The following is a 19,398-nucleotide window of genomic DNA, read 5'->3' as shown; positions in this document are numbered from 1 at the left end:
ACATTAACAAGTTATTCTGTCCATATAACATACTAGTTCGTGCCATACCCACTTGTGTACTGTTTTGGCCTGTACGTTCTTTCAATGAGTATAGTGTAATATAAGGTTACTTTTTTCATAGTTCCTTAGTTCGTTTAAGTATGCTTGTGGTTTCTATATAGATATGTAGTCATAAAAGGTAACATATCTTTGGAAAAACAATATTTTTACAGCTGTAAACTGTCACTGATGGTGTGTGGGCAATCTGCTTAGTCTTAAATTGTCATATACTGGGAACAGGCATAAAATATTAGTCAGTACATAATGTAATGTACGTATTTCAAGTAGAGTATTTGTGGAGTCGAGTGAGATCGTTGGTGGCCAATACAAGAAAACTTTTGCAGCGAAGCTGCTGAGGGAACAATAGGCTGTTACATCCTCACATCGAAACAAAACGTAGAACGTTGGTAAAGACAAAAGCCAATCTAAGAAGCGTGTTAATAAGAGCAGTGATGCGTGAGGGATCCAGGAAGTTGAGTAGCTGAATGTTGGAACAGGGGCTTTCCGAAGAATTGAGTAGTATTAAAACGAAGAAAAGAGAAACCTTTATTGTACCATTCCTCAGTCTATCCGACGACAATACGTGTCTCATTTGGAATCACTTTTGTGGAGACACTTTCACACTGGGGAGAAGTTCACTTCTTTACTGAGTAATCTGGTGTCATTTAAAGTGGACAGTCGCTTGTCTGAAACCTACAGGAGGGGGGACAAGCATCACTGCAAAATGTGAAGCACTTCAGGAAAGGAAGAAATTCTTGGCCGTAGAAACCATCTCTGTCGATTTAAGATCAGCTTCATGATTGAACAGCTCATCTGCGACAATTCCTCATCACAGGTACAGTGATGCTTTTAAAAGCACTGTTTCGGAAGTATCAGTTCACAATATCGTATTGCAAGATTCACTTAAGACTTTTGAATGATGACACAGGCACACAGCGGATCTTAAGTGCATGGCCAAAGGCGCCTCTGTGCCACAGACACCGTCATGGATTATTGAATTACATGATATACGACTCTCCAGACCACCTTGTTGAACGATCACATTCCGTTCTCTTGAGAAGGAGAGAGGAAAAAAAAAAAAAAAAAATCTTTTCTCGGAAACTTACCAACGTCGTCATAACTCATACCGTATTTTACAGACTATAAGACGCTACGAGCTGTAAGATGGACCTTGATTTTTAAGCAGTTAAAAAAAAATAACATTATCATTTTTATTAGATTGCAAAGCCAAACTAAAAATATTCTTCGTCTATAAAACTGAACTGAGCTTTAAAATCCATGAAATTTGTCGTCTGAACTTTCTTCGTCGCCGTCGTCAACGTTAACGTTGCCCTCTTCATATATGAGATGGTCTTCACTGTCATCGAGAACGTTACTTATGCTGCAGTTCTTGAAAGATCTAACAATACGAGTAATGTCTTCTCTTACAATAGACCACGACTGTTTTATCCACTGACACACTTGTTTGATTGTAGATCGTCATAAAGCTCTCTTCGGCGTGAATTCATGTTGGGTTTCATTGATCACCCATTTTTTCTATTCCTCTCTCGTACACGCTATAAATGTTTTACTTATCGAAACATAAAGAGGTTGCAATTGTGAAGTCCTCCTGGGAAACAGCGAACTCTGTAATTTCCCTGTCTCAATTTCGCTTTCAGAGAATTTTTCCCGTGGCTACTAAACTGATCTAGCACAGGAAGAGAACTCTTCTTCAGCAAAGCGCCTTAGCTTCTCTCCCACAGGCTGTTAATCCATAATTTCATACCAGTCTCGTCCATCCAACCCCCTTGTCATGTACGTGAACACCACCACCTGGCGGTATTTCAGGTTTTGGCATTGTTTTGCTCTTGAAAATGTTCATTGGATTATGTTTATTACCGTCAGCACAACACGAAAGCACAACAACTTAGTGCCGTTTTTTCATGTCCACTTTCTATAGTTACAGTTTTAGCACCTTTCACGGCAACGGTTCTGTTACTCCGCACATCAAATGTCCGAGGCGTTTCCTCCATATACACAGTTGGCTTAATTCCTCACTGGTTTTCTTTCGATGTTGAATAATAAAACGATGGAAAGATAATATTTTCTCTTCATACCCTTGTGGCATTTTCTGAGATATTTTGATTTTGATTCGCATGCTAAGTCCATGACGCTTCATAAACCAATAGCGCCAACCAACTCCACTGTTTAAGAGTCCGTTAAGCTCCACTGTAGCTCTAGTTTACGAGCGTGTAGTTGAATCACTTTCGTATTAATTTCAGTGCCATTTTGATGGTGTCCTTGAATCCATCTTCTAGTTTTGCCCATTTTGCATTCAGTCTCTCTCTCGCTCTCTCTCTCTCTCTCTCTCTCTCTCTCTCTCTCTCTCTCTCTCCTTTCATTTTTTTTATTTCCAGTTCTTTACTAGCCCGCCGATCGCGAATGGGTTTTTTTTTTTTATGTTGATGGAGAGCCGAAATGCCGCTCAGCTGCTCGGTTTCCATGCTGTTCTGCATAAGCTGTTAACTTCAATTTATAGCCCACATCATAGAAATACCTTTCATTTTTTCCATTACGAAAACACCGGCTAACAAAAATATTGTACTATCACCGATATCACAGATCACGTGCAGTTGAAGTTCACTGGCACCGTAGACTGCAATAACGCAACATAGGCTAGACAGTATTCTGGTTGTGATGGCGGGGCGGGAGACTGTGTCAGCAAGCATGTGAATCCCCGCAACTGATGTTCATGTCTGTGCACTGCTGGTGCCAGTTGAATCCAATGTTGCCAGATAGAGATAGGTTTTCCGCAACATCGAATATATGGCCACTTTTAAGACTGGCGGGAATTTTAAATAAAGCACTGGACATTTTTATATTAATTTCGCGTATAAGACGCACCTGACTTTTGGAGGCAATTTTTCGAAGATAAGAGTGCGTCTTACAGTCCGTAAAATACGGTATACGTCACAGGAATCATCACTGTGAAACGATCTCTGCATAAGTGAACGAAAAAATAATTTCACATTGCTAAAAACAGAATTTACTTCTTTTCCGTGTTTCATAGAAGAAAACAAATATTATTACGTATTACTACACGAAGTTATTTTACTTCTAGATAAAATCTGTCTGTGAACGTTGTTTCTTCGAGTAACAAACGTTTGCATTTAGCTATAAGCACCGTTTCGATACTTCAACGCATGAGGTACAATTTAGTGATGGAGAAAGGCATGAAATCTCTGCATTCCATAGTTACAGTATACACTTTCGATTGTGCCCAACACCCACTCTGCAAGCAAAAGTTCAGAAAGCAAGAAATAGGCGAACGTCAGCGTTGTAACCGCAGAGGACATTTCAACAAGAAAGGGAGAAAGTACGCTTAATAGGTTTAACTTCCTGTCACGATCTCCTGTGTAAAGGAGATACTTCTGCTATTGCTGCTGTGTTTTCTTTTTTATTTGTATACTAGAAGTGAGTAGCAATATTGACGGTACTTCTACGGCTATGAACGCTCATTTCAACATTGAAATGAAATGAGCTTATGGCATTATTAGCCGGGAGGCCCCATCCGGGGAAGTTCGGCCGCCAAGTGCAAGTCTTATTGCAGTCGACGCCACATTGGGCGACTTGCGTGCAGGTGATGAGGATGAAATGATGATGACAACACAACACCCAGTCCATGAGCAGAGAAAATTTCCAGTCCGGCCTTGAATCGGCTTAACAGCAAGACCGGACCTGTTAGCTATTTTTCGTATGATAGAATCCCGTTTCACATGCATTAACAGAATTGTGAGTATACTTTAAGTTTAATGTCAAAGATGCCAGGTTTCGAATATTATTTGCGTACCTCTGAACTAGTACTAGCTTTTATAAAATTAATTAATCAACGTGATTCATAATTTTGTATGACTATATAGTGTTAAGAAATTGGACATTAACTGCTTGCGGAAGGTACCTAGTTGAAAAGAAGAAATAGCTTTTTGTGTGGTGGTGGTGGTGGTGGTGGTGGTGGTGGTGGTGGTGGTGGTGGTGGTTAAAGTGAAAGTACAACTTTTTGTGCACGTGATATTGAAGTTCCATAGTGAGATTATTACAGCTAATTTGATCAATTAATTGAAAAGATGCAAGTCTTACGAAATAAGAAATTGAGCAACATATTCTCCAGTGTTACTGAATACAACGCAATCACCGCATATAAATAAATAATTTGCGTTAGAGATAAGAGTGGAATGTGCCAATGTATTCAAGAACTTTGAAAGAGTTACTTCTTGTTACCATCTTCAAATCAGATTTTCTCTGGTGTCTAGTGGTGCTAATGTAATTAATGAGTAAAGAATGTATCAGCGCTTATATTGTATTTTAAAGCACAATGTGTCAAGAAGTAGAAAATAATTGTACAATTACAATACAGTTATTCAGTCCGTATTCTGCAGTGATTATACTTCTGTCGCAAAAGACTCAGTGTGACATGGGAAATCTGCTTCTTAATTAGTAATGCTTTGAGTAAGTGAAAGATTCCGTAAAATTAGCTCTACAATAAATTCTTGTGCCGTACAAGCTGACGTTGCAGTACATTTGGATGAAGTTTGACTCTTACTATACATTTTGAAGGAGTTTTCTTAAGTGGTTTCACGCAAAATACACCGTATCTAAATAGAATGATGCCTTTCGTTTTGAAACTGCGCGGTATAACATAAGTTTACATGAGTGTGCTTCACCAATGACGGAAATATTTGCGTGTGACTCCAGCCACTGGCTGCAGGCACGTGGAGTTCAGGGGTCGGTGACTTGACCAGGAACTGCGCACTAATGCAAGGTATGATCACAGCGCACTGTCCACGTGCTGTTTTGTGCCTCCTGTTCACAGCTCTCGTATTTTCATTGTTTAACGATCCGACACTGTTCACATAATTCTGCGGAAACCCGGTCGACTGCTCTGTTTCCTTCCCGGAACAGAGTTGCTTTGTGCCTCCCACCACTGCTGATGTTTGTCGGTGTACTGCGCAACAGTAAATAACTTTTGGAATTCGCGTATACTTAAGGAGTGGGAAATGACGGCAACATAGTTTTATTACAAATACTGCTGTATGACAGCCGGCCGCGGTGGTCTAGCGGTTCTAGGCGCTCAGTCCGGAACCGCGGGACTGCTACGGTCGCAGGTTCGAATCCTGCCTCGGGCATGGATGTGTGTGATGTCCTTAGGTTAGTTAGGTTTAAGTAGTTCTAAGTTCTAGGGGACTGATGACCTGAGAAGTTAAGTCGCATAGTGCTCAGAGCCATTTGAACCATTTTTTTGCTGTATGACCAAAATGTCGCAGGTTTCTCTCTCGCACACGTTTACAAGTGTTGTTTCGGAGGCAGCAACGTGACTGACGTAGTGTATAAAAGCAGATAGCTATGTTGAGGAATGGACTTTTCGAAAGTAAACAGAAAACTGTGTCCTGTAGTTTTCAAGTAACTTTCGAGCTGAATGAATGTGTGTGTTTTCTTGGGGGAACATCATTACTTATCAAGTCTCCAGTGCTCGACTTTCTAGTACATTTTTCGCACTGCGTTTTTTTTAATGACTGTGGGTTGTCATACATCAAGCAGAATGATACTAGTGTGCGATATAGGTTACAATGCTTTCCTGGGCTCAGTTATCTCTATATGAGAAATCCTGTCCGCAGCTCGTGGTCGTGCGGTAGCGTTCTCGCTCCCCGCGCCCGGGTTCCCGGGTTCGATTCCCGGCGGGGTCAGGGATTTTCTCTGCCTCGTGATGACTAGGTGTTGTGTGATGTCCTTAGGTTAGTTAGGTTTAAGTAGTTCTAAGTTCTAGGGGACTGATGACCATAGATGTTAAGTCCCATAGTGTTCAGAGCCATTTGAACCATTTTTTTTTTTTTTTTTTTGAGAAATCCTGCATTACATGTTTATTCGTTAAGAAATGCCAACTGATAAAATGCGTAACCTCATAGCTACAGCCAACAACATACGTGTAAAGATCATGAGAGAACTTCATACAACTTTTTGACTAGTTTAATTAGCACCCATTTCGCACTTCAATGTAGGGCAACAAATTTCATCTGCTTTACCCCCCAACCATGTATTCCTGCTGCATTAAACCCACCAAAGAAACATTTTCATTTTGAAATACAACGTTGTTGCCGATTTATTTTGTGTCGATACTATTTTTCACTCTATATTAAGCATATGTGGCTTGTAATGTTTTTATTCAGGTCTTTCTTCTGTTGAGGTTTCCTCCGTAATCCGTTACCATGAATTCATGTTTCCATGGTAGGCTATGGAATCAGAACCGAAAACATTCACATTTTTTATTGAAATCTTATTTTCTTTTTAGTGTACTCGAATCTAGCTCATCCATTCTTGTTTGTGTGCTTTTCATCCTTACGAATCCTTAAGTCTTAAACGCCCTTTGAACTGCTTTTGATTCACGCAGACAACACAATTTGTAGGATGAAGAATATCTAGGGCAGGTGTTCAAAAAATGGTTCAAGTGGCTCTGAGCACTATGCGACTTCTGAGGTCATCAGTCCCCTAGAACTTAGAACTACTTAAACTAACTAATCTAAGGACATCAAACACATCCATGCCCGAGGCAGGATTCGAACCTGCGACCGTAGCGGTTGCGCGGTTCCAGACGCAGGTGTTCAAAACGGAAGTGTTCTGTGCTGTTGATCTCTGAGTCTGTAGTTGACTGTTCTGTGTATTGTTGCTGTGTAGGGTGAATCAGAACATTTACCGCAAATCGGAGAAACTGTAACTGTCATGAAGAGAAGGATTTCTGGCAAGCAGCTCTTATCTCCTGGCTCACTACATTGTTTTGCAGTTCCTCTTTCATATTTATCGTGCAAGTTAAAAATACTCTGACTATACCTCGACTGACTATTCCTAATTTGCTGACTTTTGCCATATATGTCGCTGCTTACAAACCTAAACCACCGGCGTATGCCGGGAGCATTGGTTTGAGGAATAGAAGGTGACAAGTGCGCGGGCAAGACTCCAAGTATGTGATTTGAAACTCACTGACAGACTGAAACTGTGTGCCGGACTGGGGCTCGATCTGGGACCTTCTCTTTTCACGGGAAAGTGCTCTATGGACTGAGCTATCCAAGCACGACTCACGACCCACTCTCACAGCACTTCGATCAGCACCTCATCTCCAAACTACCAAACTTCACATAAGTTTTCCTGCATACCTAGCGGGGCTAGCACATAGGATACTTCGGAGATATGGTTTAGCCGCTACCTGGGAGATTTTTTCCTTCTGGCACACAGTTTGAATCTGACAAAGTTTATGAATTTGCTGTATTTCTTTGTATGGTTTGACTACTGAATGGATTTGGTGGGGGGAATATTCATTGCTTTTTAGCTAACTCAGACCTTAGATATTCTAAAGATGCATTGCTATTACAAAGAAGAAATGAATTTAAAGTTGTTCAGGGCTGAAAGTGCGGAAGCCTTATGTAAATTGTTCGCTTGCTTACTAACGGAAAGAAACCGACATTTTATTTTGTTGTCACCTAAGCTATGTTGTACTCTGTGCTTTTTGTGTTGTTACTAAATAATGCAGTACTGAACACGTTGCCGACATAAGCGATTACTGGTTCAGTATTGTAAGATAACCAAAGATTTTAAAGTCCGCTGGCTGCGCCAACTCATATCTACAGCAATCTAACCCATCGTATAAGTTAAGATTTTGACAGGGTTGTATAAATACCAAATGACAAGCAATAATACACAAATTTATTTATAAACTAGTGAAACGCTTCGTGTAGCAATTTGCCACAGAGTTGCTAAATAACTTACATATGGAAGTAACCTAAGTTTATTTGCCGATCTGTTTCGAAATGTGTTTACCCCATTTTTAAAATTACGGCGGAATTGTTTGTTAAGAGTGACAAAACAAACTTATCGTAAAGATGTTCTTTTTCAATGGTAAGAATTATAGATGAACAAGGAGATGGAAATAGTTACACGTCGCAAAAGAGAAACTCCTGTTGCATTCAGAAGATTTTTGGATTGGGAAGTAACGAACGTCTCGTTTCTGAAACGCAGATTCTCTTGACACTTCGCACGTCAAACTTGTATTGGACGTGTTCGCCTGATGTCTAGCGGAGTAGCTGTTAAACGACTACACAGGCGTGCCGGTGGTGTGTAAGTGTCTTGACGAGAGGATGTAGGTTATTGTGGGCCTAATGGAGGCGAAGTGCGTGCCCGAAGTCACCTGACCACGTCGGTCGCCCCCGCTACTGCCACAGACGGGACAGCTCCCGCGGAAAACCAAGTTGCAGCTGCCGCATTATTCTTCCAAGTTTCCTTTCCCCGTTTTCTGTCGGCAGATATCTAACTAGAAAATGATTGACGACTATTAGAGAGACGAAATTTCTAACTCGAATATTTCCTTATTTATTTATTTATTTTTTAAAAATCGGCAAGGTTACAGAAGGCACTGCCCTTCCCGAAGGTTCCGCGCCGCAGGCAAGGAGCGCAGAAATAGCCAGCGGCTGGCGATGTTTCCAGTGCAGCTCGACGCTCGCATGTCAGCGGAAGTGCCGGCAAATGCCGCGCCACGACGGGCTATTTTCGTTGTAAGTGGAATTGCGGCGCTCATTCCTGCCTTCGCACAGGTTCTTTTGTTATCCTGTGTTAAATTCGTAGATTACGATAGCCGAGCGAAATGACGCACAGGGCAAGCAACTGAACTCGCAGTCGCGAGGGGCGTGCTGAAAATTGCGATATGGCCTTCCTGATCCAAATTTTACGCAGTTTCTGAAGTCATCCTAGTAGGCCGTCACAGATTCGTGCATCTTCCTCCGTGTAAACTGAACTAATGCTCTGACAGTAAATGTGAAACAGTCGCGAAAACGTGAAACTACGATAAAACTTGTAGGATTATCCGAAATTAGCATTGTAATTCCACCCTTTCGTGTTTATCATCTCACATAGTGAAATCGTATGTACAGACTATTCTAAAAATGTTGTATGATAATGTAAACTTAAGTGGAAGTGGTGTTTTAATGTATTTCATTTGTAATCTACTCACAACGTCTTCGTGTGTCGACGTAAATCGTTAGTTTGTATCCTGTTACAAACAAAATGATTTTTAGAGCGGAATATTACGCGCCCATTCGATAGAGCGGTCGAAAATTATCTCCATTTAGCGATACGTGTTAACTGGCCCAGTAAAATATGAAAAATAACCAGTAATCCAGAAGCGACAGCACCGCCATCACCCGCGCTTACTTTACCGCCATGCAGCAGTGCTGCTCAAACGCTGCTGCCTCGTGATGACTGGGTGTTGTGTGATGTCCTTAGGTTAGTTAGGTTTAACTAGTTCTAAGTTCTAGGGGACTGACGACCATAGATGTTAAGTCCCATAGTGCTCAGAGCCATTGAACCATTCAATCGCTGCTGGAGTTTGTTCTTCGTTTTATACTGTCCCTGTCAATACACATTGATAAAAAATATTGTACTATGCTAATTTGTGACTTCTATCGAATGGGCACGTATAATTCCGCTTCAAAAATAATTACGTGTAACACGAAACACATCGACAATTTCCATCCACACTGGGTGTCGCATGAAAGACGTGATCGGCATTATTTGTTTGGGATGAGTCCTACTGCACATATCAGAAACGAAATTGCAAATTATCTGCCGAAACATTTGAGAAAATGCTCCTAATGACTCTGAGGAGGGACGCCCAGTATATAAAATTCCATGCTAGTGAAGTCATTCATTCTGGTAACTAAAAAAATCCGTTTTGATTAGATAAAAATGTTTGAAGTTTCGCAGGCAATCGTTCCTTTCACAGTCCATCGTATATGTAGCTAAATTCTTAGCAACCTGGTGAACCTAAGACGATTTGTCGTAGATAAATTGCAAGGTGTGCGTAATCGCTTGTACAGCCACTGGCAATTTGGCGTTTGTTTGGCCCAGCGCGAAAATAGTTTGAGGTAGTTGGCCAGTGTCTCTTGTTAAGACTAATTGGTGTATGGTAAAATGAGCATACTGAGATGTTCGAATTCAAGTTTTGAAGAATATCTTCAATGTTGACTAAGTAACTGTTGATAACAGATTCGTGTGCACTCGCTATGTTACTGTTAGCTGCGTGCTCTTAATGTTTCACTGCGTCTTCTTTTTTATTATTTTTTACTGTACCAGACAGCTCGAGACATAGTTTTATTACACTGGAAGAACCGGTACATTAGCTTGCGGTTCCAGGTGTTAGAATGCAGGCTGCGATGTTACAGCGGTCAATTTTGTTCAGCAGCAGCTGTCCTCTTGTTTGGTGACCTATTGAGGCGAGGGGTGGACTGCAGCAGTTCGGTGAACAGTCTATCATTTTGTAGGTCATATTCTCCAGCGGAACAGTGAAGAAGAAAGCCGGGGCTGGATTAATAGAGTTATTTGCGAGACGTTTTTTTGAAAATAGTTTCGTTAAGCAGTTGTGTTCATCACTCGTGGCGCGTATTGTTTGCAAATGCAAATGAAAACCGAAAACGCAGTGTTTCACCTACTGGAAACAAAGTCAATTTGATGCCGCCCGGATATGAGACGTCACGGGGAAACAGTAGTGAAGAGTGAAGATCAATCTATCAACAGTTTGCCTGTTTGTCAAATGTCATACAAGGGCCGGCCGGTGTGGCCGAGCGGTTCTAGGCGCCTCAGTCTGGAACCGCGCGACCGCTACGGTCGCAGGTTCGAATCCTGCATCGGGCATGGATGGGTGTGATGTCCTTAGGTTAGTTCGGTTTAAGTAGTTCTAAGTTCTAGGGGACTGATGACCTCAGATGTTAAGTCCCATAGTGCTCAGAGCCATTTGAACATTTTTTTGTCATACAAGGATAAATGCGCTGCCGTTGTTGTAGCGTACGTTACATAGTTATTCACCTTTATCGTGTCTTCGTTTCAAAGAAGGAAACAGTTACGAAGGCCTTTAGTGGAAACATATTGGGTCCGATCCAACATTCAAGTGAAAAAGTATGAAAAACCGCCGGAATATACCTTCAGCCGATGTAATCGGCGCGTCCACGTCGAGCGGTTTCATTTACTGTCACTTTGACAGCCTCACATGCGGTCATAGTTCGCTATCATGCCGATAAGGAAGGGAATTTGAATTTCACGACTCCGTAACGTCGAAGGGCTTAACACGGAGTATAAACACAGATGAAAGACGGCGGAAGGAAGCGGTTGCATCCTTTTTGTGTAGACACCCAGGAATGCATCCAAAGTGGCTATAGGTAGCCACGGAAAATAGAGATGACTGGACAGGGATTTAAATCTTGCTTCTATAGCTTGAGTGTAGAGGTTTATAAGCTGGGCTGCACTGTATGGTAACCAGCAAAGCATTTTGGCAATGTTGCGTTGTGGTGGTACTTCGTAACTACATTCGAATCTTTGCTGTATTTACTTACGATAGCGGAAGGAACTGTCGCTTGTACTTACTTGCTGTCTGCTTAACGTCAGATTAAATTTCTTATGTTGAAATGTAAACGTCTATCACATATGGTAAAACCACAGACTTTCATCTGTTTTCCACATTCATTATAGTTCTCGTATTTTAGTCAAAATACGTATCGAGAGACAAATGGGCCCGCCGATTAACAAACTTGCACTGAGAATAGTTTGCTGCCCTAGATAACGAAAATACTAATCAATCTCAGTTAGGGGTTTTACGTTCACTTCCACTAGGCTGTAGTGGATTCGGCTACGCCGGCAGCGGTGGTCTAGCGGTTCAGGCGCTCAGTCCGGAACCGCGCGACTGCTACGGTCGCAGGTTCGAATCCTGCCTCGGGCATGGATGTGTGTGATGTCCTTAGGTTAGTTAGGTTTAAGTAGTTCTAAGTTCTAGGGGACTGATGACCACAGATGTTAAGTCCCATAGTGCTCAGAGCCATTTGAACCATTTGATTCGGCTACGATGGCTTGTAGTTTCATCTCTACGCACGACATGATTCGTGGAAAGATGCTATGATTAGCTGTGTTCGTTGAGCGAATGTAAGATGCGTTACTTAAGTTGTTACTATTCCGTAAGCTGAAAATGAATTCTTTTAAAGGGTAGTACAAAAGACTTTTTCCGGATGCTGCAATTCATATTAAGATATTGATGAGATGTTAACTCGAGTTACAAATTTTAGATTTAGAGACCTGAAATGCTCGAACGCACTTGCCTTTCTGCACAAAGGTTGGTGAGCTCCAGCTGACATTCCAGATTGCTACTGAAGAAAACATGACTAGTTTCCTCAAATCGGTCAAAGCTGCGAATGCTTGTGATCTTTATTTCGTTTAGGTCACGTCAGATCTACAGCCAAGGAACCTTCTTACCGCACCAGTCATGCACACTGTTCCATAAACTGGTCTCATTTCTCTGATCTGCATTTCCCTTCATATTACCGTAGTTACCTGTCTATCGAGACTTGTTCTTTCTGATAATCCTGTCCCCTAAAGTGATGCAGCTGACATTGGTTTGTTTGTGGTCTAGAAAAACACACACACACACACACACACACACACACACACACACACACACAGAGAGAGAGAGAGAGAGAGAGAGAGAGAGAGAGAGAGAGAGAGAGAGTGGGGGGGGGGGGCGGCGAGGGGAGCGTATTCTTTTCGCCCAGTGATCCTTAAAACTGCTGGCTCTAAATGAAAAGTGCGATATAATGTGGACAACAATGCGTTCCTTCCCCAATAAATGCGGTCCTCGAATTACATTGAGAAGAAGGATGAAGAAACAGAAATGAGTTATTAGGTTAAGTGGAGAGCAGGTGAGGTGCGAAGCCTTGGGAATTGGCACATGACGAGAGGCGCGTGCGTTTTTCCGGAGCGGGAGGCGAGCGCGGCCGTGCCCCGGCGGCCAGCAGGCGCGCGCACGTGACCGCCGCTGAATGCGCTTCTGTTTATTTTTTGTTGGGCCGGCCGTTTAGAGACGTCTGTGCGCGCAGCCAGCCGGCTCTTCGTTGCGTGCTCGCGCTTGCCGCTTCTTTTGTGGCCCAGTTCCTTCTTCTGAGATTTCCTGAAACTCTTTGCTTCTTTTTTAGAACGTAGCGGGTAACTTGAATGGCACGTGACCGTACTTGCATATGTATCGTAGACGAAGCTTTTTGCGAATCCATTTCGCTAGTATTTAAGACATAGTGCTCACAGTCCTCACCCGGAAAATCTTTCCAGAACCAGGGAGAACAGTTGGCGAGTTAGCGGTATTTAGTTGTCTAAGACTATCCACTGTACAAGTGGAACAAAGGGCATACAAAACAGCCGAGCAACCGAGTCAGAGTCGGGTTTATCTGCACAGCCATTAATTCAATGTCAGGAACACGATGGATCACACCGAAGTTTATTTGATTCTGAGAATAGTTCCTTCCAAGCGTTCTTAGCTTTATTGATAGACTGTCGGGTAACTAAAAACATAAACGACACTCCGTCGGCACATTTGGTACTGGTATTCTGTTCCACGTATATACAGGGCTATTACAAATGATTGAAGCGATTTCATAAATTCACTGTACCTCCATTCATTGACATATGGTCACGGCACACTACAGATACGTAGAAAAACTCATAAAGTTTTGTTCGGCCGAAGCCGCACTTCCGGTTTCTGCCGCCAGAGCGCTCGAGAGCGCAGTGAGACAAAATGGCGACAGGAGGCGAGAATGCGATTGTCGTGCTTGAAATGCACTCACATCAGTCAGTCATAACAGTGCAACGACACTTCAGGACGAAGTTCAACAAAGATCCACCAACTGCTAACTCCATTCGGCGATGGTATGCGCAGTTTAAAGCTTCTGGATGCCTCTGTAAGGGGAAATCAACAGGTCGGCCTGCAGTGAGCGAAGAAACGGTTGAACGCGTGCGGGCAAGTTTCACGCGTAGCCCGCGGAAGTCTACGAATAAAGCAAGCAGGGAGCTAAACGTACCACAGCCGACGGTTTGGAAAATCTTACGGAAAAGGCTAAAGCAGAAGCTTTACGGTTTACAATTGCTACAAGCCCAGACACCCGATGACAAAGTCAAACGCTTTGAATTTTCGGCGCGGTTGCAACAGCTCATGGAAGAGGATGCGTTCAGTGCGAAACTTGTTTTCAGTGATGAAGCAACATTTTTTCTTAATGGTGAAGTGAACAGACACAATGTGCGAATCTGGGCGGTAGAGAATCCTCACGCATTTGTGCAACATATTCGCAATTCACCAAAAGTTAACGTGTTTTGTGCAATCTCACTGTTTAAAGTTTACGGCCCCTTTTTCTTCTGCGAAAAAAACGTTACAGGACACGTGTATCTGGACATGCTGGAAAATTGGCTTATGCCACAACTGGAGACCGACAGCGCCGACTTCATCTTTCAACAGGATGGTGTTCCACCGCACTTCCATCATGATGTTCGGCATTTCTTAAACAGGAGATTGGAAAACCGATGGATCGGTCGTGGTGGAGATCATGATCAGCAATTCATGTCATGGCCTCCACGCTCTCCCGACGTAACCCCATGCGATTTCTTTCTGTGGGGGTATGTGAAAGATTCAGTGTTTAAAGCTCTTCTACCAAGAAACGTGCCAGAACTGCGAGCTCGCATCAACGATGCTTTCGAAGTCATTGATGGGGACATGCTGCGCCGAGTGTGGGAGGAACTTGATTATCGGCTTGATGTCTGCCGAATCACTAAAGGGGCACATACCGAACATTCGTGAATGCCTAAAAACACTTTTTGAGTTTTTGTATGTGTGTGCAAAGCATTGTGAAAATATCTCAAATAATAAAGTTATTGTAGAGCTGTGAAATCGCTTCAATCATTTGTAATAACCCTGTACTTTCGTTACAGCATCCGTGTCAGCAACGTCAACCATTCAGCATTCAGTTTCGCGGTGGACAGTGGTCATAATATTTTGGGTCATCAGTGTGTGCTGCTTACTCTTCTACGATATGTAACGCAAGAGCCACGTAACACGAATATTCAGTAAAAATTGCTAGATTGTAGTAAGTGATAGAGTTGATTAGCTTCCTTCCTGTTTTTCAGCTTTCTGTAATGAAACCACTGTCCTAGGTTAATTCGTTTTGATAAGTTTAATGAGATGATACCATTATCTAACTTCTCTATTGCTACAACTGGCTGACAGTTTTCTGCAACTCATTGTAGTTGTAGAATTCGCTTGATTAATCACCGCAGGAAACCTGTCGGTAAGTTGTATAAACGTTACAGAGGAGTTTTTATCGAACTTAGACATGCTGTTGTTACGCTATTCTACTGTTGCGAACGTCGTCGGTAATTTAACACTCACATTAGTTGACTTTCGTGGCAGTAACAAAAGCATATTTAAGCCACAAAATAGATCTGGAATTACAGGTTCTCTTGTGTGTCACATAAACAAAAATTATAACTCTTGGACAATATTTGAGGCTAGTTACAGCGTAGGGTAGTGTAATGTTACTATCACTGACTGGACAAGCAAGCTATGTGATTTGGTACACAATTTAGAATGGAGTGCGTGTATGAGGACACTTCTGCATCAAGCAGAGCAGAATCTCTGTTTTGATTTCTTCAAAATGGAAGCGAACTTTTGTAAGTACGAAATATATATTTGTCAGTAGCGAACGATAAGCAAAATTAGATTCTTCATTTCGAAGATGGAAGGCATGAATCACGCAGCGAAATAGACTGGAATTCACCCGTCTCGATCATGGTGCTGATACAGCCATAAGCTCCAAAGACTTCTTGAAATATTCACTGTTAAAGTGAAATGATACTAAAAATTTCAATGAAATGTTATTTTACCGTAGGGTTTTAGAGTATGACGCTTCGAACAGGTGACGATGTCTAGCATGATGTGGTATAATGATGATGATGATGACCAGGCAGAATGGTTTAATTTGTCTTTGCCAGTACAAGCAGACCGTTCTGCATAATAGCTGGTGACATTTAACAAGGCCCTCGGTATGTGACAAATTGCTCTTCGTGAATAGCTCTGCAGATGACGGAATCGCGTGACTCTTGATGTAAGTGGAGCCACTAAACGTGCCCCGCACGTTCAGACGTACCAGCGGGTTCCATAGGCAAAATTGTTGCACTGATGAATCCTTCAGCGAAATTTCACATCATGATACTTGAGATTTAATTCCAGTTGATAATGGTCTACGATGCAAATGTTTGACGTTTCTGTTATTTACATGAATGCTAAAGTGCGTTATTCTTACTCTATATTGTTACAGTAGTCTGTGAAGTGAAAACCGCATATACACTGACAGGATACTTCTGTTCCTGAAATTCTCTAGCGAATTGCAGCATAAAGAACTGATGCCGCGTAATATTCAGTTCGCTGGCAATGCCACGAAAAATGACTTGACAATCGCACTGCCTACAAATACATGCAAATGACTGCACAGTAAAGTGAAACAAAGTGGTTCATATGATTGTTGGCTGTCAAAATGGCTCTGAGCACTATGGGACTCAACTGCTGAGGTCATTAGTCCCCTAGAACTTAGAACTAGTTAAACCTAACTAACCTAAGGACATCACACACATCCATGCCCGAGGCAGGATTCGAACCTGCGACCGTAGCGGTCTCGCGGTTCCAGACTGCAGCGCAAGAACCGCGCGGCCACTTCGGCCGGCTGTTGGCTGTCAGTAAGAATGTTAAAGGGAACTCGATTCTACAGATTTGTGTGAAACACCTGTCAGGCCAGCAGATCGGCGTTATTTATACTCGCAAATAGTTTGAAATCACCCCTCAAATTTGTGCGTCATTGTATTTCATGACTTTATTTAGATATCAGCATGTGGTGAGCCAAGTTCGGTTTCCTTGGCTGAGTTACACTTGTGGCAGTTACTGCCGTAAACTAAATAGTATTCTCTCCATAGTTGGGAACAAACAAAATTTTTGTTACTTCCACCAGTTAAAAAGAAAGGCAACGGTCTTGTTTACCCTTATAAACGGTGTCACGTGGTTCCTTTTGTCTTCTGTTTGCGCGCAACGGACGCTACAATCAGTAGAAACAGTTCACTTTCGGCTACGGCTTGCGTAAAGTTTTTTTTCGTTGAGACATAACGCCCACAATTACCATTATTTTACCTGTTGGTACAATGCATGTAATGGACGGTAGTTATTCACTTGTATTTTAGCAGTGTAAGTCATTCAAATGAAGTTAAGTGCCAAGTTTAACGTCAAAGGCGTTGGAAATAAGCGTAAAAAGTTTCATTAGAATCTCGTAGCTTATAGGTGGCGCACGACATTGTCACTGACCTAGTTTTCCTGAGAAACAGCATTCAGAGCTACACCTTGCTAATCCGACTAAGGTTTTGCTAGTTTCCCTTAAACACTTCAGGCTGATTCTGGAGCGCTTCTTTCGATAAAGACTCGGCTGATGTTCTTCCCCACCCTTCTCCAGCTGATCCGAACGTAGTGATACTGTTACCGACGAAACGGCAAGCCCAAACCTTCATTTCAGCACGAAGTTCCTGAAATTCGTGCAGGGTGCGGTACATCGTGCATATATAATCTGTGATCCTCCCTTCCTTGAATCCCTACCACTGTCCTCAGACGACTCATAAGCGTGGAGGGAGAGGGCGAATGTGTTTATCCGATTTTTTGGCATAGGTAGTAAACTTTTATTTGACGTTGGTCGACGCGAATATCACTGAAAGTTGCAAGTCTTGCGCTCTTCTTGTGCAGCCCAATCTGATTTTCATTTTTATGCTGTCTCGCTTACCATCATCAACTAAAATCAACTCGTATGAGCTGCCGTAAAATTAAAGTCATTGTGGCTCCATTCGTAAACGTGTTGTTTCATTTTTCATCAATAACAGTGTCTCGTATCCTACGGTGACTCCGTCGATTTAAAATAGAATAGTAGTTGTTTGTGTATCAGTTGTCTACAGTTTCGCTAAAAGAAGCCCTGTAAACTTACGCGCCGCTGATTGGTGCTGTGTAATGACCTGAATTTGCCTTTTTTTGCCACATTTTATGGTACTCGGCAAAGTAAAAATAACAGTAGCACCAGGTTCATCGAGGCGTTTATGATTTTAAGTTAAATCCCTTTGATATCACACAGAGATATTCTGCAGTAACAGGATTCATTTACTGGTTGTGCCATCTAGTTTTAAGGTGTATGTGGTTATCACAAAATATTCGAGGCGAATTTCGAAACTGTTGCTTCACCATAACGATGACAGATTCCTTCCTTAGCATTATGGAATCGAATTTAGTATAACGCTTCTAGTTTCCTGTCGCCAGCACAGCACTACGGAAAGAAAAAAAGCCCCAATCGACGAAAATAAATGCTGATTGTAAAAACAAGACAACACTTGTAAAAAAATGCATATTTTAATTCTAGCAAAACACGTATATTAAAATACTTGCAACAGTACCCCAGGACTATAGTTCCTCCGCCGGCCGCGGTGGTCTCGCGGTTCTAGGCGCGCTGTCCGGAACCGCGTGACTGCTACGGTCGCAGGTTTCTAATCCTGCCTAGGGCATGGATGTGTGTGATGTCCTTAGGTTAGGTTTAAGTAGTTCTAAGTTCTAGGGGACTAATGACCACAGCAGTTGAGTCCCATAGTGCTCAGAGCCATTTGATAGTTCCTCCGACGAGGCGGCCACAACTGCTTGCTCGCCACGTTACTGTTAATGGAAAATAAACGAATTATATTCTGGGAAGTACATTTTCATACCAGCACACATCACTGTATCCAAGTACAACAACTGATTCATATAAATGATATCAAATGACGGGTAAATGCAGTAAATATGCATTGAGCAGCTGCAACTCTGTATCTATACGAATTGGTGAAATGTTAATTATTGTTGTTGTTTGTTTGATATTTAATAATTTCAAGAATGCCATATATTTGAAATTAATATTATTTACTCTGTTGCAGCGTAAATATTTCTTCAATTGTAACGACAAGAGAAACTTTCCTCTGTGTGTTCGACTATTCTCCTTCAGTAACTCATTCAACGTTTGGGCGCTCTCGAAATTTGCTCAGGATAGGGTGGCCAGTGGTGTTTCTAACATCATACCGTGATTAGTTGGATACTGAATTGAGAGAGGCAAAGACTATTAGCAAATGTCCGAGTAATCGGCAACGTACGGGACTTCTAAACTGTTTTAATACTTCTTGAACTCGGTGAAGGCATCACCTTGATATAAATACGGTGCCGCAAATTTTTAATTCAGTACGTTCTGGCTGATTAGAAGCAAAAAGTCCACCGCGAACTTATTTAATTCTTCTTTAGTGAAAATCTGTCTTAAACTTGTTGCTCCGTCTATCGACTCGCTGTAACATTAATAGCGAAGTATTTGTAAAAGTAAGTAGTTTCGTATAAGTTATGATTTGTTCCGCTAACCTTACTTGCTTCACTACAATTCTGCTTTTGTAGTA

General features: G+C 42.0%; 1 protein-coding gene across 1 annotated transcript in view; it reads left to right on the top strand.

Annotated features, from left to right (window-relative positions):
- Positions 1 to 19,398, top strand: part of LOC126248471 (klarsicht protein) — an 892,903-nt gene that overhangs the window by 592,180 nt on the left and 281,325 nt on the right. The gene's annotated exons all lie outside the window — the stretch shown is intronic.

This window comes from Schistocerca nitens, chromosome 3, assembly GCF_023898315.1.
Source record: "Schistocerca nitens isolate TAMUIC-IGC-003100 chromosome 3, iqSchNite1.1, whole genome shotgun sequence".
NCBI classification, from domain to species: domain Eukaryota; kingdom Metazoa; phylum Arthropoda; class Insecta; order Orthoptera; family Acrididae; genus Schistocerca; species Schistocerca nitens.
Note: the sequence above shows the minus strand (reverse complement) of the source record. Positions and strands in the feature narration are given on the sequence as shown.